This window comes from Choloepus didactylus, chromosome 17 (assembly GCF_015220235.1).
Source record: "Choloepus didactylus isolate mChoDid1 chromosome 17, mChoDid1.pri, whole genome shotgun sequence".
NCBI lineage: Eukaryota > Metazoa > Chordata > Mammalia > Pilosa > Megalonychidae > Choloepus > Choloepus didactylus.
In genome coordinates, this window is record NC_051323.1 from 46705705 (window position 1) to 46726949 (window position 21245).

At 43.4% G+C, this 21245-nt stretch overlaps 1 long non-coding RNA gene across 1 annotated transcript in view; it reads left to right on the forward strand.

Annotated features, from left to right (window-relative positions):
* LOC119512612 overlaps positions 1 to 19682 on the forward strand; it is a 44168-nt gene extending 24486 nt beyond the window's left edge. The window contains exons 2-3 of the long non-coding RNA XR_005212415.1: positions 2722 to 2863; positions 18974 to 19682. This is a non-coding gene — a long non-coding RNA (uncharacterized LOC119512612). The remainder of the gene's footprint in view (positions 1 to 2721; positions 2864 to 18973) is intronic.
* Positions 19683 to 21245: the final 1563 nt, after the last annotated feature.

Here is a 21245-nt window from a genome sequence, read left to right on the forward strand (position 1 = left end):
AATCCTTCTGGAATTTATATTTTTGGAGAGGGAAAGGCAATGATATAAATTGGTTCAATACCATTCTTTTCCTATAGACTTGAAGTGTCACTTTTATCACATAATACATTCCCATGTATTCATGGGTCAGTTTCTAGACTCCCTTTTATGTTCTATTCAGCTATTTTTCTATCCTTGCACTAATGTCACAATGTTTATTTCCCATAGCTTTACACTATGTTTTAATATTGAGATAGAAAATGGCCAGGTGTACCCTGCTGAGCTACTCCCAGTAGATAAATGACATCTCTGTTTGCAATTTTGAAACAGCAGAGCAGGGGCTTGAGGATGAGTAATAACCAGGCATCGCACGTGGCCTGTCATGCTGTCTTAGTGCAACCAGCCATGTGCAATGCCTGGTTATCATCATTAAACTGTTTAGTCAGCAAAATGACACTATACCAGTATCAGAAGGTATTGAAACTGATAATAGGCCTGGATAATGTGGCTTGTGGGAAATGGTTTTTGAAAACCATTTTGGAGTTTCGGAGTGTTGTGGCTGCAGAAATAAGGGCTCCAGAAGGCACCTGTTCAGGATTCCCATCAGCTGGCAGTTTCCCCTGGCAGGCTGAGCATGGCATGGCAGCACTCAAACCTGTCTCTCCTCATGAAATTAGGGAAAACCCAGTAAGCTGTGCTCACCAAGCTCTCCTGCTTGTATCGCTCTCTTGTCCTCTAATGTTATTACAGGGACGTGTGATTTGTACACGCTCATGTGCTGGGTGTTCCTTTTTATTTGTCTTCAAACCCATCTTCTGCTGGATTCCTTCAGAAATGTAGAACAGCATGTTCTCTCTTTTGGAGCTTCTTTTTCAAAATTGCCTTGGATACACTTTTCCATTTTCTGTTTTAAAAGAATTTTAGAGTCAGTTGTGTAAGTTCTTTGAAAATCCCACTGGGAATTTGCTTGTGATCTGACTGAATTTATAGATTAATTTAGGGAGAATGAACATCTTTTCAGAGCCAAGTCTTCTCAACCGGCACATGAACATACCCCACCGCCACCTCTCCGGAGCTTATGGATCTGGTGATTTCTTTTATCCTTTAGCAAAATTTTATCATTTTCTTCATTTAAATCTTGCACATTTTTCATTAGGCTTATTCTTAGGTATTTTGAAGCTTGGTGGCTTTTGTGAATAGGATCTTTTTCTTGTGACATTTTCTAATGGTTATTATCCTATAAAGCCTATCTATAGCTTTCATATGTTAATTTTATGCTTGGCCTCCTAAGTGAACTCTGTTAATTGTGACAGTTCATTTCAGATGGTTCTCTTGGAATTTCTAGGCACACAATAATAGTGTCTGCAAATACTGAAGTTTTGTTTCTTCCTTTCAAATTTTTATATCTTATTTCTCTTCCTTGTCATTTAATTGGCTAGGACTTCCAGGTCAATGTGGAATAATAGTGGTGGGTACCCTTTTCTTAGTCTCTGACATCAATAGGAATATTCCTTTTATTTCATAATGAAGTATGATATTTGCTCCAGATTACTGGTTAACATTCTTTATCAAGCAAAGAAGATTGCTTTTATCTATTCGTAGCTTGCTAAGAGATTTTGGGAATAGGGGCTAAATTTCATGAAATGATTTATTGGCTTCTATTGAGCTCATCATATGATTTTTCTCTTTTAATCAATTAATTTAATATTATCTTAAAATATTGAACCAACATTGCATTGTAGGGATTAGATTCTATTTGATTTTTTCATTTGCGGTAATAATGCTTCTGGTTGCCTATATTTCAGCAGGTCAGGAAGCATTTGGTTTGCCTGAAAACTGCCTGCTGTAAGGGCTTTCCCTGCCTCCGTCGTTCTATCATTTCTGTCTCTGGTGGCTGAGTCTGTGGTCATCCTCTTCAAAGGTCTTTATGCAGATTACTTATGAGAAACTCAGGATATTTGGGACATATCCTTAACTATGTAAAGCTGACTTCCTGGAGGTCAACCAAGGCCTACCATCTGGTGATTGGTACTCATCAGAAATAATCCTATATTTGGAGTGGGCTGAGGGGCTGGGAATGGTGTGACCCATGACCCATGACCCATGATAGTATTGAATAGTTCCTCTTCATGTAAAGAAACATGAAAAAGTACAAACAATTACATAAAAGTAGAGAGGCCGTATCGCCGCAAAGCCGGTCAATCCAGAATCCAGGACACAGACAGAAGGCTAATGTTCTTTAGGTTACCATGACAACCAGAGGTGTATTTATCACCATGCTAATGAAGCTTATACTTCAGGTACTCTCACTTGCAAGAGCTCCTAATTTTGTATTTGCAAATTTGCACTCCTTTCCTTAAAGAGAGACCCTATCTGGTGTGAGACTCAGGCCCCACAAAACCTGGGTCCACCCTGATATGAACCCCAAGCATGGCTTGGATCCCAGCCACCCGGCCTAGACCCAGTGCTCTGAAAGCCCCTTTCTGGCAACAGTGATCATTCTCTCAGTTTAGCAATTAGAGCGGGTGGCAGATTAAATTTCCCTGTTGCTTCCCAGCTGGGCTGGAAGAACGGTGGCCTGACATAGACGCTGGTGGGTGTCACATGGAACCAGTGCTCGGCTATCTCACTCTTTTCTCTCTGGGGGGGACACGTGACCAAATGCATTATTAACGCCGAGCTGATCTGGTTACCTTGATTGACACTAAGTGATTTCAGCCTCGGCTATATTTGTCTTCACAGGGAAAATGACTGCCGCGGAGCTGAAAGGTTATTTCCCTCTCCAAATACATTTGGGCCTGTCACCACGGAGTTATGCACCCCGACATCAAAATCGGACCCGTGGGCCTCAGAAGACAGAAAATGACATCATGGGCAAAAAATGGTGTCAGCTAAGTTTTGTTTTTTCATTCTCTTTTTGAACTCTGACAGAGAAGCCGTTTGTCTAGAATGTGCAAGGCTTTCAGGCGAGGGAAAGGAAGAATTCGTAATAGCAGTGCTGGCTTTGGAAGAAAAAGAAGTCCCAGGATGTGTTTTTTTCCGTCCCCATGATCACTTCCTATTACTATTAAACTTAATTTTTAAAAGGCTTTTTTATCTGTTCGGGCTTTGGTATCTAATTATTAAGCCTTTTGCATCATTAACATGTTGAATAAAAATTTAAACTCTTAATAGAATAAATATTACTTAATACAATACTTATTGCAGCTTATAAAACCAAAAAGAAAAATATTACCTACAAGAAACTCCAAGTAGCTCCAACCTTGACCCTTCTTTGTGGTTGCTAAACACAAGACAATTCCATGAATGACCCGATGTTATATTTACAACACAACGCTATGTGAATTCTGACCGCATGTAAGCAATGAACTGAAGCTAGCAACACAGGCAAAAATTGAATACTGCTAGTCCATAAACTTCAATTAGGACATTTCAATTGGATTGAAAGGGGAAATTTTAGCCTACAGATGTCAAGAGAGCTAGAGGGGCGTAAAGTGAACTAAGGCTCCACCCCATAGGATTTGATTTAATTATTTTGGATGAAGTAGAAGTTAGTAAATTTAACAAGCAGTTGTTTTGACTGACTGATCCTCTGGACTTGGGAATAAAAATGGAATGTTAAAAAGAAAGAAGGAAAGAAACTGCCCTTGTCGTGACATGTGTGCCTGGGTCTCTTCTGCTATTAGTATAGACAGGAGTAGTGTCTCATGCAGTATGTCCCACCTGAAGAGTCTGAGGGAAGAGAAGTGATAAAGTTTGTTCCAACAACTATCCTGCCTGTAGAAATAGTTCTTAACCCAGACTGAGTCAGGGGAAAAGGGAGGCAGAGCTACTGTTTAGCTTCAAATCACCAAGTCATAACTTCTGAATCTGCTGCTCCCCCCTTGGATTTCTGCTTTTTCTCCGGGGGCGATGACAGAGAGCTGGGCTGGTTTCCCATTAGACAGCGAAATGGGAGGAGCACTGACCTAGGAAAAATCTCTGATGAAAACATGGTTTCTTTTATATAGAGAGGCATATAAAAATGCATGTAAACAAGCATTTTTTATTTGAACATTAAATTTTATTGGTACAAGAGCATGTGTTTTGTTATACTGGTGACTAATGCCTTTTAAAAATGAGATTTTGAAATGCCATTCTGCCTATGTAATTGAGATAGAGAGGTTTGGAACATTGTTCTGGTGTGAACCCCTATAATAATAGCTGATTAGCAGCAAGACAGCTTGAGGTGCCAGCCATACTTGCTGCAGAACCCCTGTGTTAAGAGGAAAGAGGTTTTGTTTTTTTGTTCTTTGTATTTTTTAAAGTTATCCAAATGGTTTCTGTCTGGAAAACCTCTTTAACTAGACTTTGTAAGTCATCAGTTTGCAAAATGTTGCTGGGCAAAATTATTTAGTTGCATGTAGATAACCTGGCTGGTTCTTATTCCTCTGTCTGATGGGGTCAGCAGAGAGTGATTTATTTTAAAATGTCTAGTTAAAAACAAAATTATCTATGAGAGAGAGAGGAGGAAAAATTCAGGACCAAAAGTTAATAAATATACCAAAAGTTGCTTATTACAAAAGAAAAAAGTTCTCTTTACCTAAACACTGACTCTCCTAAGAAAGCTGGCAGTGGTCCGTAATCATGATTTGGCTTTTGAATGAAAGGGCTTTTTAGAAGAAATTGAATTTCCAGATGTGAGCTGTTGTGATGATGATGATGATGATGATCACATTTATGGGTGTATACTTCTTCACAGAAATAACAGGGAAAGCCAAGGAGGCAAAATAAAATACTTTCAAAAAAGAAAAATAATGTATTGAAATAATGAATGTGTTGTAAATGAATATTTTCTCAGATTGGTGATTTTCTCCCACCAGGAAGAGGGTGGATGGTTGAGTCTGGGGTCACGTTTGCTTGGAGTCACAGGGGTCACCATTCTCAAGTGTACACCTAGCATTCTTGTGTACGTGTGCGTCACAGAACATCGCCTGGCTTTTGGAAGATTTGGATCTTAGACGATCAGGAAAAATCCCATCTTCACATTTCACAAGGGTCCCATGGTCTGTGTATGTTGAAAAAGAAATGTGATTAGCTCTCGTTATTATGATGCAAACCAGCACTGGTTCCGTGGGAAATAGCGAGGTTTTGGCACATCCCCCAATTTTTAAAGTTGATCTCATTCAGGGCAACCTCAGTCTCCCCACATTGTCCGGGAGGCTGAAGCCACCACAGGCTCAATTTTCTGTGTTCAGTGATGAAACAAACCAGTATACCCTCGATTAATCGTACACCCTCTTATTTATTGGGCAGATCGTGGGTTCTGAAAACTGACAACTTTGAATTTGAATCTGGGTTCTGTAGTACCTTTGTAAATCGGGGGAAATTTCCTCAGTTTCCTCACTCGTGAATGAGGAAAATGATACTTTCTGCTCCGATGTTGTGAGGATTAAATGAGTATGTGGAAACCACCTGCACACAGCAGGTATCCAATAAACGTTCATCCTCGTCCCCCCACCTCCCTTTGGGAAGGCCTTTCCTGCTTAGCTAAATCCAAACCTTCTGGGGGCTGTGGGCTCCTGGCAGGACTCATTAACTTACAAAAGATGTTACAGGATATTTTTGTGTTTCTGGATTGTCAGATTGGAAGGGTCTCTGCAGTTCTCCAGTCTGAATGTGCCCTTGGGAGAGACAGGGCCCCGGCTGGGAAGTCGCTATGACATGATGCTCTATACCCGGTTTACCACATCCCTTCGTCTTCTCAACGCATCTGTCCTTACTCCCCGGGATCCTCCTAGAGGGAAGGAAGCGGGACATAAACGCAGTCACTCTGAGCTCTTGTTTCAAAGGGATGCTGGGTTAATGGTAGAATTTCCGGCACTGTGGGACCAAAGGAACATTGTTGGTGGATGATACTTTGAGAGGCGAGGCGCTGCCCGAGCCCCCCAGATGCCCCAGGTCGAGGGCTACCTGTTCACCTGAGCACTGAGCAGGCTCCGACTAAGGGCTCGTGCTGGCTCTATCAGCACCAGGAATAGTCAGCAGTCAGTGAACACAGGTCGGTATCTTGGTCTGGTCAAATCAAGGTCATCCGTTCCCTTGACAAACATGCACTGATCATCTTTGCTATGCCAGGACCATGTCCATCCCAGAATATAGAGGTTTCATCCATTATTCCACAACAACTACTGAAAAGGACCCATTGTTTGGATCAAGGTACTGATCCAGAGCTCCATGGATGGACTTCTGAGAGCAAGTGAATCCCCTGAAACTGTGCAAAACAGTATGTGCACATGTCTTTGTGAACTTTCAGGGAGAGCATCCAGAACTTCCATTAGCTTCTCGGAAAGTTAAGAATCACCTGCTGGTTGTGAACTGAATGTTCTCCCTGTGCTCCCTTGGGGCTGATAGGAATCTTGGCTCCCTGAGTTCTCCCGGAACCTCCAGATAGATAACATGTGACAGAGGGTGTGCTAACAGGTCCCCAGAAGTCCATGCCCAGTGATGAGCTCTGAGCAGTATTTACTGGACCTCCTTCCAGCCTGTCCCCTGGACCATCACCCTCGCAGGGTGGTCTGCATTTGGCTAAAGATAAATCATTGTCCAACCGTCTGGTACTAAGCCACACCTTGTGCTACAGTTGTAGGCAAGAGCTTTGAGCTCGGCCGTGGAGGGCTGTGCTCGGCCACCTCCAGCTGGGCCACCTTGGTGGGGCTGTTCGAGGGACGTGAGCCCCTGGCTGCAGGACCACGGCCCCCTCCCTTGTCAACAGATCCCAGTGTCCTGCCCAGGGCCTGTTGCTCAGCTCTTGTTTGCAGAGCTGAACCCCAGAGGGGCTGAAAATCCTTGTCCCAGACTGGGAGGAGATAGAAGATGATCATAACCATAATGCAAGGTACAGAGGAATCCGTTCCACGAGAGAATGGCAGATAGAGGGCTCAGGGGCTGCAGCTCAGAGGGCAATAGACCATCTTCAGCGTCAGGGTTGAGTGGGTTGCTGAGGAATCAAAGAGGCCTTTATGGAAGGGGGGCCTTAGAGGTAGGGTTTGAAGGAATGGCAGAACGTAGACATGAGAAAGGCCAACAAAGGGCATTTCAGGGGAGGGCAGAGGCTTGGGCAGGACACAGCGGCAGCAAGTGTGAGGCAAAAGCAAGCAGCTTGGTTAGGCTGCTGCCAAGAACGCCTGGAAGGGAGTGGGCCAAACTGGGTCAGAACTGGGTTAACTGCCTCTGTGCCCTTCTCACCCAAAGACGGGAAGGCTGAGCGATGAGCCTGGCTCCCTCCCCTTGCCCCTGTCACTGAGCCTTGGCTGGGCCCAGCCCCTGTGGAGCCATTGGCCAAGGCCCTGGGTCAGGGCCGTGCAACAAGGCTCAGTGCTATACAGGGCCGTGCTTCCTACAGCTAAAACATCACCCAGCTCGGTGGAAGGTGCTCCTGCTGGTCAGATCTCCACGCTCACGTAGAAAGCTGTTGGAGGCAGGCAGGGAGCAGATCTGTAATTACTGAGACAGCTGATATGCTTTTCCCAGGGGATCATGTTTCAGCATATAATGTCGTCATTTATAAGCCCCGTTCATGAAATGAAGTGGAGCAGTGTTATGGGATTTGAGATAGGATTTTTTTTCTGTCCTCCCGCACCACCCCCCTTACCTCCCCTCCCCCCAAATTTCACCTTATCTGGCTCCAGCTGATCTCTGGCATTTTCAATGTTACGGTTCCTCACCACAGACAGAACAACCCAGGAGGCAATAAAAGCATGGTAATTGTTGCTCAGTCCCTCCATGAGACCCAAATCCCCTTTAGAAAACTAGTTTAAATATCTCACTTCCTCCAGGTGGCCTTCCTGGATTGCCTTTCCTGAAGGCTTTGCTTTCTTTAGGATGACCTTGCTATTTATATAGGTAGATCTATCTACTGAAACTGGTTTTAAAGGAATATTTCATGCCCTTTAAAGCATCATGCCCTTTAAAGCATCAGTTCTATAAGGGCAAATATCCTGGGGCTATTTTAGACTAGGAACAAGGCCAGCAGACTCTGGGCTCCCCTTTCACTTCGGTCCTCCTTCTCTCTCTCTCCAGAGTGCTTTCCCAGGACGTGCTTGGGGGAAAGGTGAGCTGTGCAGTGAATGAGGGGGTAGGCGGGGTGCAGCCTGGGCTCCTCAACCACCCCCTTTGAGGGATCCAACAATCCAGCGCCCCCGCTCCTCTCCTCCCAGCCTGCCCTTCCGAATGTATGTGGGCTGGATCTGGAGGCAGGTGAAACCAGAAGAAGGGCCTGATGGGCAAGGAGAATGTGAATGTGTGAAAAGGACTGAACATGACAATGGGGACAAAAGACAGGTTCTTTAGAAGCAGCCTCCCATCCAGTAAAGGGGACAGACATGAGCTCCTCACTCTTGCATGTGTGCTTTCTCTCTTTCTCCCTTTCTTTTTTCTCTTGCTCTCTCTCGCACACACATACACACAGACACACAAACTGCAGCTTGTTTCTTTATCAATTATAAAATTTATAAGTAAACATATTTAAATCCATATTTCCCCTAAATACTGGCATTAAGAATTTAAAAACATAATGAATAGCCCTGTGTAATACTTACCAGTCTCTTTATTGTTTGGGTTTGGAAGGCAGGAGACCTTTCAGTTTCCAAACTTTTTTTTTAGTATAGTACTTTGAAAATTGCTCTAGGCTCTTCTTCAAATTGCCTATAATCTGTAAGTATGATATCTGTTATTTGTCCTTCGTATCTATTATATTCTCTCTCATTTGTCCTTCCCCTCTCCATTATGGGAGACCTTCTCAAGTGTCAGGAAAATGTATGAAGGAGTGAAATGGGTAAAAGATTACAGGGTGCCTTTGCAGTGGAATGTTGGGTCCTGTATAGAGGGCTCTTCAGGGTTATCTGATTCTATAAAGGTCTGAGCCTTCCAATATTTCTTTTTGCTAGGCCATATTACAGCTCTGTCAGATGTAGAAAGTTGGTAGTAATGCAAGTGATTCTTGTCCATGGGAATGGGGAAAGGAAAGAGGGAAGCCCAGGAACCAGAGAGCAAGAGAGAGGTAGGAGCACCTGCAGGGATGAAGAGTTTCCAAAAACAGAGTTCACAGAATCCTGCCTTCCGCACAAACAACAGCTGTCTCGAGGACTGGTCTAATGGAATTCTTAATTTTTCTCCAACATCTTGGTTGTCACTTTTAAATGATTCACAGTATCTTAGTGTAGCTTAAGCATTTGCCAAGGGCCAGAAGAAGAAAAGAATGGTTCCCGGAATTTGGTCTTTTAATCACTGCTCCAGACTGTTCTGGAAACAGAGGCACCATCTGCAAAAGGCTTCAGGAGTAAATGAGATGGGAAGGGGGTGGGTGGTGCGGGGGGAGAAGATGTCCCCAGATCCATTAGCACAGTCGATTCTACAGTCACTCTAAGCTGAGCAGCCACTTTGAGGAAAAACCATCCCATGCTGTCTTCACCCAGCCTAGGTATTTTAACTTGATTTCCAGGTCTATCCTGGTCACTTCTTCCTTGATTTATTTTCTCCATTTTGGCTGTTGTAAAAGGAAAATCTGTGCCCTTTTCCAATAAGCAGCATTGAAAAAGATGGGGCAGGAGAAAGTTCTCACTTAGAGCCTCACCTCTAGGCTTCCAGAAGAGAAGCTGCTTCTGCCACTCCCAGGCCTCTGGCCTGGTCCTCCACCTTCGGGAGGTGGGGGTCGGGTAGAGGGAGGAGGGGCCTTGTTCTCAGATGCATGTGATGTCAAGTCCCACTCTATACAGTCCTTCCTTGCCACCCAGCCTGCTGTCCTTACTCTGTCCCCTCGGAACTCCTACCCCACCCACTGTTCCACCCATTTTTACATTTTAATTCTGGACCTAGGTAAATTATATGAATTATACAACTTTCCCATGTGGAATTCTGGTCTCTCCAGCTATAAACTCACTAACAGCAAAGACTCTACTCTGGCTTCTCCTCTGTTCACCACAGCCGTTAGCATGAGGCTGGACTTAGGGTAGGAGTTTAGTGGTTACTTGAGTTGACTTGAACTCAAGCATGTTTTACATTTCTGAGGTTAGGTGGAGAACACTCAGAAGTGGTCAGACTCATTTGTTCCCCAGATGCTCTGCAATAACATCAGAGGGAACGATACCAGTTCCCTGGAGCATTACCTCCCAAAGTCCCAGGCAGGGACCTCTTCACGTCAGCCCATTCACAGAACATTTCATCATGCTTGGCCGTCCTGGACCAGGGTCTTTCCCTCAGCTCCTCTGTCCCTTCCTCTCGGGCTCTACCCCCATCTCCCTCTCTGGTGCCTTCTCTGGATTTTAGGGAAAATGCATCCTAACGAGCTTTGCTAAGCATCTTCTAGTTCCTTCAAGGAACCCTTTCAGAGCTTCCTTTTTCCAGAAAATTCTTCCTGGCAGGGAAGATGAAAGAAGAAAAGATTTCCCTTTTCTTCTTGTGCAAGTTATTCTGCTCTGCTCAAAAAGTGACAAATACTCAGCTCAGTCGATAATGCACTTTTTCAGAGATGAAGATATTGATTCATTTACTTCCCTCTTACACTGGATATAGGTTTTAAACCTTCTTCTGTGTTCTCTGTTTGGGTGTAGGCTTCTCTATATCGGGCTAAATGAGGGCGATCCTCTCAGAATTGACTCTCTGAGGCTAAGATATCTGCAGTTGCTTGCTGGGTCTCCATGTTCTCTCTTCTTTGCTCTGGGTAGCTCATCCTCCCCTGTGGGATCTCTGTGCTCCCTTTCTTCTCTCCTTTCTTATTCACACTGGCTCCTTAGGCTCTGCGAGGAGCTGCACCAAGACCCAAAGAGATTGGTCACTTCTTCAGTGGACAGATAAGGGAGGGAAAGGCTGGATTAAATCAAACAAACTTCAGGGAGCAATATCACAGGCAGAATGGGGATAATAATAGGAGCACTTTTTGGCAAACAGCCTCCTGGTGCCCTAGAAGCTCACCTGCATAGCCAAACACTCTTAGGTGACTTGCCAAGCCAAGCTGCCTGGCCTTGTTTAGAGTGGACATGGCTCCAACCAAGTCTGGAGTTTCTGAACTAATAGTATTAAAAGTGGATCAGTGAGAAAATTCTAGAGCTGAAAGGAAGGTTAGAGACTCTCTAGCCTGGCATCTCACTTTCCTGAAGAGGAAACTGAAGCCACAATAGAAATGATAAATGATCCTTTATTTTGTTAGGGCAGAGGTGAGCCTAGCACCCTGGTTTCTTGATTCTCACTCCAAACCTTTTTCATTCCTCTTCTTTCCCAATTTCATGGCTTTACTTGCCTGTTCATTTTTCTATAGAAAAATCAACTCTTCTAGTTACATAGAAAAAGTCCTGTTTGTTTATTTCACTCAATGTGATGTCTTCAAGGTTCATTACATGCTGTCGCATGCATCAGAATTTCTGATCAATATTCCATTATATGTATATACAACATCATGTTTATCCATTCGTCAGTTGATGGACACTTGGATTGCTACAATCTTTCGGCAATTGCAAATAACGCTGCTATGAACATCAGTGCGCAAATATCTGTTTGAGTAACTGCTTTCAATTCTTTGGGGTATATAACTAGACGTGGGATTGCCAAGTTATATGATAATTCTATACTTAACCTTCTGGGGAACTGCCTTCCACAGCAGCTGCACCATTTTCCATTCCCACCAACACTGAATGAGTGTTCCTATTTCTCCACATCCTCTCCAACACTTGTAATTTTCCATTTTTGTAATAATAACCATTCTAGTGGGTATGAAATGGTCTATCTTATTGTGGTTAGATTTGCATTTCCCTAATGGCTAATGATGTTGAGCCTCTTTTATATGCTTACCAGCCATTTGGTTATCTTCTTTTTCTCTATTTAAGTCCTTTCCCAATTTTAAATTGGGTTGTTTGTCTTTTTGTTGTTGAATTGTAGGATTACTTTATATATTCTGAACATGAACCCCTTATTAGATATGTCATTTTGAAATATTTTCTCCTATTCTTTGGTTGTCTTTTTACTTTCGTGATAAAGACCTTTGATGCACAAAAGTTTTTAATATTGATGAGATCACATTCATCTTCTTCTTTTCTTTTGTTGCTTGTGCTTTGGGTGCAGTTTAAGAAACCATTGCCCAAAAAAGTTCCTGAAGATGCTTCCCTATGTCTCTTTCCAGGGGTTTTATAGTATGGTTCTTATATTTACATCTTTGATTCATCTTGAGTTGATTTATGTATAAGGTGTGAAGTAGGGGCTGCCTTCATTCTTTTGCATCTGGACATCCTCTTTTCCCAGCACTATTTATTGAACAGAATATTCTTTTCCCATTGAGTGGACTTGATGCTCTTGTCAAAAATCCGTTGGCCATAAATGTGAGGTGGTGAATTTTGTAAAGAGTGTAAATCTTTGCGTTTTCCTTCTCTGTCATTTTCTTCTCCTCCTCTTTTATCTTTCCTTGAGTGTTAAAAGTTGTAGAAAAGGTGTTCTCTTCAGAGACCTTGAAATGCCTATGCACGGACCTTCCTCAGTCTCCCAACCCCCACCCAGAACAGATTCATTTTGCACTGGGACTGGCAAGCAAAAGTTGAAATCCCACTCAGGAGATGCAGGGATGGTCCCGGGAGGGTCTGAGCAGGGCATGCTGGGAGAAGGCTTTACTAGGGCAGCAGCCGGCTCACCTCTGCAGCTAGGCTGCTGCGAAAACAAATACCCGGGGCAGAGAGAGGAAGGGAGGAGCCTGTCCCTGATCCAGCAGCTGAAATCGAGAAGCTGATAATAGCAAGAAGGCCTGGAATGCACCCCACGTAACCAAGCCGTCTGGCACGAGCCACTGGGAAAGGAGGCCGCGTCCGGCCTGCAGGGCCACACTGTACTAACACAGGGCACGGCCAGTCAGTGGGAACAGCACCCTGGAGCCGGCAGGTGGGGACAGGCCTCTCACCTCCAGGTCGCAGAGCCAGTTCTCACCTTCAGAGTGAGGGAGAGAACAGCCAAGCTCAGCTCTCCCTGTCTCCAGGTCTGTGGGGGGCTCACCTTCCTGGAGATGAAGTCCGTGGGAGGAGCAACTTGGGCTTTTTGTTAGTTCAGATGATGGTTTGAACTTTTTGGGCTCCTGAAAACTGATAATGACAGCCAACGCTCATACAGCACCTACCAAGTGCCAGGCACCGTTCTGAGAATCCATGTCTAAATTGTCTCATTTAACCCTCATAACAACCCTATGAAATAAGAAATAGCTCTATTTTACAGATGGGAAAACCGAGACATGGAAAGGTGGCAGAGCTGGGAGGTGGCAGTTTAGTTCCAGAGTTGTGCCTTTCACCTCTGTCATTTTTTCCCCATTGAGTGGACTGCTCCATTGCACAAGCCAGAGCAGGGATTTGGCCTGAACTGTCCTGGTGGGTATTGAGTTGCCATCAGAATCAACCGTCACTAACCTTAGAGCAGGGAGGGATCTTGTCTGGCTCTGCAACCTCCCAAGACAGGTGCAGCCAGGACTGATGAGGGCACCTGGAGACACACAGCTGAAAAATGGCAAAATAAGGATTGCATCCAGGCCCTTTCAACTGCTCTACATTTTCATTCTTTCTCCAGGAAAATGAAGCTGTGCCCTCCCCCCCCCATTGTCTTTCTCAAAGGACCCGCAATGGAAGAAAAGGATGAAAGGTTGGGGGTGGCACAGATCTGCTGGAGATTTCGGGCAGGGGGCTGTGTTGACCAAATTGCCCAGTCCCTGCCCTGGGTCTGGCTCCCAAGGAGCCCCCTTACATCTGGTAAAGAGGATTGAAGAGAACCAGAGAGTCTCTGTGGCCCCACCCCTCCTCCCCTGTAGTGGGGTCTGCTGGGCTGAGGGCCCGGTGGAATCCTTGGGGCCTCTTTGGCTTGGGGAGTAGGTTCAGCTGGACTTCGCAGCAGGCTTCTTCCAGGGCTGCGTTGCACTGGGTCCAAGCTCTGACCAGGTCCCAGGGAGGAGTCCTGGGCCTGGGACAAAGTAATCATTGTAGGTCTCTCAAAGGCTTTGCGTGAAGTGCCCGAACTGGTTTAACACCATTTTGGTATTTCTCTTATTTTTGTGGATTTATTTCATTCACCTGTTAAGGACTTGCCCCGCCTTAATCTCTGTTCCCTGAAGAGTGAAGGGTCAGATAGTACTTTTGTTTGTTTGTTTATCTGATTTCCTTTAAGGGCTGCTTTCCTGTCTCCTGGACTGAAGACACGGTCTGGTGGGCTCCGCTGGTCCGGCCCCTGCCGATGCTTGGAAGAGGATGCAAAGAGTCCTTCTACTGTTGGAATATGAGGTCCACACTTGAGTCTATGTGTGGTTGGAGGAATTGGAGGGCATTCTTTGACCCAAACTACCCCCAAATCCACAAGACTGAGGACCCTAACTGGCACCAGTAGATACACCCTTTTGGGTAAGGGTGGTGTCTTTTCTTCCATCAACTTTAGCAGAGAGGTTCGGTGGAAAGGTCGCTGAACACAATCAGTTAGTCAATCAACAAATACAAAGGATCTTGGAGTGTATTCTTTCTAAGTTGCTTAGGTAGTCACTTCATCACTCTGGGACTCTGTTCCAACCCCTATAAAATAAGGGAGCTGCATTAGATTTGCACTGATGTCCAAATCCAGTGCTGCCTCTAAATTCTATAGTTCCAAGAATATTATTTAGCAACTACTAGGCATTCAACCAAGGGGAGATATAAGAGAAGCATTGTTCAATTCTTGATCAATCGGCAACATATATTACACATTAGAAATTAGGCCAAGAAGTATGTGACCTGCTCCCTGCCCAGAAGGAGTTTACAGTCTTGTAAAAAACAAAACAAAACAAAACTATTTTTGCAAATATATCATATTCCTTAATTTGTTCTTGAATTGACATGCGGTGGACCAGCTCTGTGACTGATTGGCAGGGTTCTTGTTCTGCAAGAGTGTGTTTCCTTCTAAGAATTATAGTGATTTGCAAAAATAACCATTTGATTCATAAACCATATATAAAAAGAGTAGCAGAAATAAAATGTTTCATTTGGGGCCTTAATCAATTAAAATGTTAAGACTTTAATATAAAGCCATGAAGGTTATAAAGCCAAGTAGCCATTTGGCATATATAACAATATCCAGTATATAGAAATTATATATACATACTGATTCTTAATGCTGTTAGGATAATTAAAAAAAAAAAAAGATAAGACACATATATGGGAAGTTCAAAGAGAGACAATAGTGCAATACAAGAAGGCAGAACATCATTCATTGCCAAATGAAGGACACAGGAACAGTTCTTGCCTAAAAGGAGTTCACGGAGTAGATGATATGGCAAGACTCCCAACAAAAGAATGCTAACAAAAGACATGGCCAGTAACAACTAAAAGAATCAAATACCTAGGAATAAATTTAACCAAGGATGTAAAGGATTTATACACGGGAAAACTGCAGACCTTCGCTAAAAGAAATCAAAGACCTAAATAGATGGAAGAACATTCTGTGTTCAAAGATAGGAAGACTAAATATTGTTAAGATGTCAATTCTACCCAAAGAAATTTACAGATTCAACACAATCCCAATCAAAATTCCAACAGCTTTCTTTGCAGAAATGGAAAAGCCAATCATCAAATTCATATGGAAGGGTAAGGGGCCTGAATAGCCAAAAACATCTGGCAAAAGAGGAACAAAATTCGAGGACTCACACTTCCCAATTTTAAAACTTATCACATAGCTATAGTAAATAAAATAGCATGGTACTGGCACAAAAACACATATAGACAAATGGAATTGAGTTAAGAGTTCAGAAATCAACTCTCACATCTATGGCCAACTGATTTTTTTTTTACAAGGGTGCCAAGTCCACGCGATGGGGAAAGAATACTTGTGATAGTTTGGAGCTGTATGTACCCCAGAAAAACATGTTCTTAAACCTAATCCATTCCTGTGGGTGTGAACCCATTTTAAGTAGGACCTTCTGATGAGGTTGCTTCAGTTAAGGTGTGACCCACCTCAGTCAGAAAGGGTCTTAGTCCTATTACTGGAGCCCTTTGTAAGAGAATGAAATTTGGACAGAGAGAAACCCGGAAGAGAAGGGAGAGACCAGGAGACACCACCATGTGCCTTGCCATGTGACAAGCTAAGGACTGAGGATCACCACTGGCAGCCAACCCCAGAGCACCACAATTTTGGGGGAGGAAGTATTGCCTTGATGATGCTTTGATTTGGATTTTTTTCTGAACTTCAAAACTGTGAGCCATTAAATTCCCATTGTTTAACCAACCCATTTCACGGTATTTGCTTGAGGAGTCCAGGAAACTAAAATAATAATCTGTTCAACAAATCATGCTAGGAAAACTGGATGTCCATATGCAAAAGAATGAAGGTGGACCCTTACCTCACACTGTATACAGAAATTTACTTGAAATGGATCAAAGACCTAAATAAAAGAACCAAAACTATAAAATTCCTAGAAGAAAGATTAGGGAAGCATCTTCAGGATCGTGTGTTACACTGGTTTCTTAGACTTTACACCAAAAGAATGAACAACAAAAGAAAAAAAATAGATAAATGGGAGTTCATCAAAATTTAAAACTTTTGTGCATCAAAGGACTGCATCATGAAAGTAAAAAGACAATCTACACAATGGGAGAAAATATTTGGAAATCACATATCTAATACGGGGTAAATGTTCAGAATAATAAAGTATCCTACAACTCAACAACAAAAAGACAACCCAATTTAAAAATGGAAAAAATCTTCAATAGACATTTCTCCAAAGAAGATATGCAAATGGACAATAAGCACATGAAAAGATGCTCAACATCATTAGCCAATAGGGAAATGCATATCAAAACCACAATAAGATATCATTTTATACCCACTAGAATGGCTATTATTATTACAAAAATGGAAAATTACAAGTGTTGGAGAGAATGTAGAGAAATAGGAACACTCATTCATTGTTGTTGGGAATGTTAAATGGTGCAGCGTTTGTGGAAGACAGTTTGCTGGGTCCTCAGAAAGTTAAGCATACAATTACCCTATAACCTGGCAATCCCACTTCAAGTTAGGTACCCCAAAGAATTGAAAGCAGTTATTCAAACAGGTATTTGCACACCAATGCTCCTAGAGACAATTTTCACAGTTGCCAAAAGATGGAAGTAACCCAAGTCTCCATCAAAAGATGAATGGATCAGCAAAATGCTGTAATATTCAACGGAATATTATTCAGACATAAAAAGTAATGAAATTCTGATACGTGTGACAACATGGATGAAACTTGAATTCATCATGTTGAGTGAAAAAGACACAAAAGAACAAATATTGTACAACTTCACAAACATGAAAAAATTATAATAAGCAAATTCATGGAGTCAGAAATTAGAATACAAGTTACCAGGGGCTGGGATGGAGGTAGGGAATGGGAGTTAATGCTTAATTGGTACAGAATTTCTACTTGGGATGATGGAAAAGTTTTGGTAATGGATGCTGGTGATGGTAACAACATTGTGAATGTATCTGAATTATATATTTGAGTGTGGTTAAAAGGGGAAATTTTGGTTGTATATATGTTATTAGAATAATTTAAAAAAAAATCTATAGAAATATATAATACACCTTGTTATGGTCTCTTTGAAATGTTCTTTTATTGTATGTTTGTTTTCTTTTTAACTTTTTTTTATACAGTTGATTTAAAAAAGAAGGGAAAGTTAAAAAAAAAAAAAAAAAGAAAAGAAAAACAAGGAAATATATAATACAATGAACCCTAATGCAAACCCTATGGACTACAGTTAATAATGTAATTATAATAATATTATTTCAGCAATTGTAGCCAAGATACCACACTAATGCAAAGTTCTAATAATAGGGAAAACTGTCTGTGTGGGTGGGGTGGGGATGGGGAATATTGGAACTCTATATTTCCTGCATGATTTTTATGTAAACCTACAATTTTTCTAATGAAACAAACAAATACATGAAAGACATTGCCAAAATGAGTGGCATCATGAAGAAGTAGGTCTGGGGTCCAGAGAAGAGAATTGGCTGTAGTTTGGGGAGATGAGTTTGGGAAGAAGTTTGTGTGTGAATAGTGGACATTTGCTAGGTTTGGCTCCCCTGTGTCCATTCTCCCTACTTTTGGAAACTACCTGATTTCCTTCTGGGAAGCACCTTTTTGCCCCTCCTCAGCCCATGAACTACAGGTGAGGTTGACATCCCCAGCTCCAGGAGTGAGCCTATGACTTAGGGATGGTCAATCAGAGCACCAGGTCTGTCTAGCCACCACCACCACCCCCCACCCAACCACAGAAATTGGTCCAGGGATGGACTTGTGATCTACTCGGGGTCAAGGGAGATGCCTGCTGGGGCAAATTCTCTTCCTCACTGGGGTTGAACCTTGAGTTCATCCTACATCTGGCCTCTTTGCCTCCAGGAGTGTAGAACTCACCTAAGTGTAGAACCAACACAGAGGCAGCCAGGCCAAGAGCTAGAACCAGAACCTTGGGACTGCATTTGGGACCCTGAATCCAGCCATGCCTGAGGTCAGACTTTTCATCTGTGTTGTCCATACATTTCCTTTCTTCTTATGTGAATTTGGCTTGGTTTCCTTGAGACAGAAAGCATGCTGTCAAGGTGGCCCTTGAACTCGATTTGGGTGGATGGAGATGTAGGAAGTGGGCAAGCCAGGCAGGTGGTGCAGTATGAACAGGGTGTATTGATGAGGGTGAGGATGTACCCACAGAGCTATTAGGAAACTGCCTGGGATGGGGGGGCTCTGGATGGACATGTGCAAAATAACCTGCAGGAGAACACGTGTTTTTATGCTTTGGGGTGATTTATCTATTTGGACCTTTTCAGTGGGACTGCTGGGGAATGGTATGTAATGGGAGGAAAAAGGTAGAGAGAGAGCTCTAAAAATAATAACCACCACCAGTATTTACTAAACACTGAACATTACACTAGGAACTGTGCTAAGCACTTTTTCATTTAATCCTCTCAAAGGCCTAGCAAGCATTATCATTTTCCTGTTTTACAGATGAGGAAACAGACATAAGGAATTTGCCCATGCTGATCCAGCTGGTGCCAGAACTGGGATTTAAACCTGGAAACCCAGGCTGTCTGACCACTCATAACCCTACGCTCCTCTGTGTCTACAGATGTGACTCCACCTTGGGGCAGCCAAAGGCCACCATGGTGGGGAGGTGAGGTGGGGAGGTGAGCTGTTGCCGAGAGGCCCATGGGGGAGCACAGAAGTCAAATTGCTTTTCTGGATGCTATGATTATGTGTTCATTTTAGCCCAGCTTTTCAAAACAAAAGTTCGCTTTTGGGCAAGTGCTGAAACTCTGGCTTGCCTGCCCTCGGTTAGCAACCATCGCTGGGACCAAATGATGACTCCAGCCAACAGCTGGCGGTCAGGACTGACAACCTCCTGGGTCACTGACGACAATCAGAGGGGAGCAATTTCTTCCAGTCAAGCCCCCTTGCTAGCCCCGGCTCACCTACCCCTCCCTCCCTGTCTCCTTCCAGCTCTGTATCCCCTTCCCTTGGACTGCCTCAGGAAAAGGAAAGAAGAAATGTTTTTTGAAAAGTCTAAATGAAACCAAACACTTGTATTTCCAACCATTGATGCTGGATTTGTGCTTCTCCAACCCTGTCATTTGGGACAAGTCTATCTCTGCCTCTCTTTGCCCGACAGTGTAATGCAAACAGACCATAAAAAAATAAACTTTCCCCCCAAATATTATCTTAGGCCTCATTTTATCATGCTTCCTTGAGCTGTCTCTGTAAAAGGGAAGAAAAAGGAATGTGGGCTTTCATTTGCACAGGTCTGGAAAGGGCCCTGCTGCCTGTTCTCCTGACTGGACTCCCTGCAGTCTCCTTCCCAGGCTCTCACCATCTGCCCTATTTCCATCTGTCCCTCACTGAGGCACTTTGCATCCGTTCTCCAGTTCCTGTCCACTTACCTGTAAAACAGAAGAATAACACCTGCACACAGGGTTGCTGTAAGACAGAGGTGCTGTGCCAGTTTGGATATATTATGTCCCCCCAAAAGCCATATTCTTTAATGCAATCTTCTGGGGGCAGAAGTATTAGTGTTGATTAGGTTGGAATCTTTTGATTGAGCTTTTCCATGGAGATGTGACTAAATCAACTGTGGGTGAACCATTTGATTAAGTTATTTCCATGCAGATATGGATCCCATCCATTCAGGGTGGGTCTTGATTTAATCACTGGAGTTCTATAAGGAGCTCACAAACAGAAGGAGCTCAGAGCAGTTGAGAGGGACATTTTAGAGAGAAGCTAATTGCTGACACTGACATTGACACTTGGAGATGCTTGGAGATGTTTAGAGATGCTAGCCCAGAGTTTGCTCTGGAGAAGCTAAATGAGGATCCTGACGCTTAGATGCACAGGAGCTGAAGAAGCTAAGAGAGGCCCAGAGACATTCTGGAGAACACCATTTTGAAATGCAACCTGGGAGCAAAGAAACAGCAGACACCAGCCACATGCCTTCCCAGCTGACAGGTGTTCCAGACGCCATCAGCCATTCTTCAGTGAAGGTATCCTCTTGTTGATGCCTTAGTTTTCACACTTTTATGGCCTCAGAACTGTAAATTTGTACTTAACAAATCCCCTTTACAAAAGCCAATCCATTTCTGATATTTTGCATTAAGACAGCATTAGTAAACCGGAACAGGTGGCAAGCACAGATGCCTTTGGGACCCAGAATACAGGGCAGGTATAACACAAGAGGGGGTGGTAGGCTCTGACCTAACTGGAGAGAATACACCCTACCGAAATGCAGTCTTGTTTGGCTTAAAAACCAAATAAACCATCAAACAAAAGCTCACTGTGCTGGTGAAAACAACACCCATCTACAGACTGGGTATGGGCTTGAGGCCACCTGTTGGCAACCCCACAAGGATTAAGTAAGAATATTCAAGAGAGAAGGCTTAAAATCCACACACCACTAAAATGGAAGATGCCCACAACAACCTTCTAAACTGGTAGACAGCAAGGCCCTGCCCTCCCTGAAGGTGGGCTCACCTGATGGAGAGGGGAGGTAGGGAGAAAACCTGAGGGCAGACAGGGCCTGGGGTGACTTCTCAGTGGGTCAAAGGGCATAGCAAGAGAAGGCTAAGCTGTGGAGACCATCTTGGCCCTCATGACAATTTTGCCAAATTCAGATATGAGCAAGTGGCCTGCAGGTGGAAGAGCTTTGAGGTCTGAAAAAGAAAAATCAAACATTTACCCTGATTTTCCTGTTTGAACTATGCCATAATAGAAGAGGGGGAGTTTTAACAGG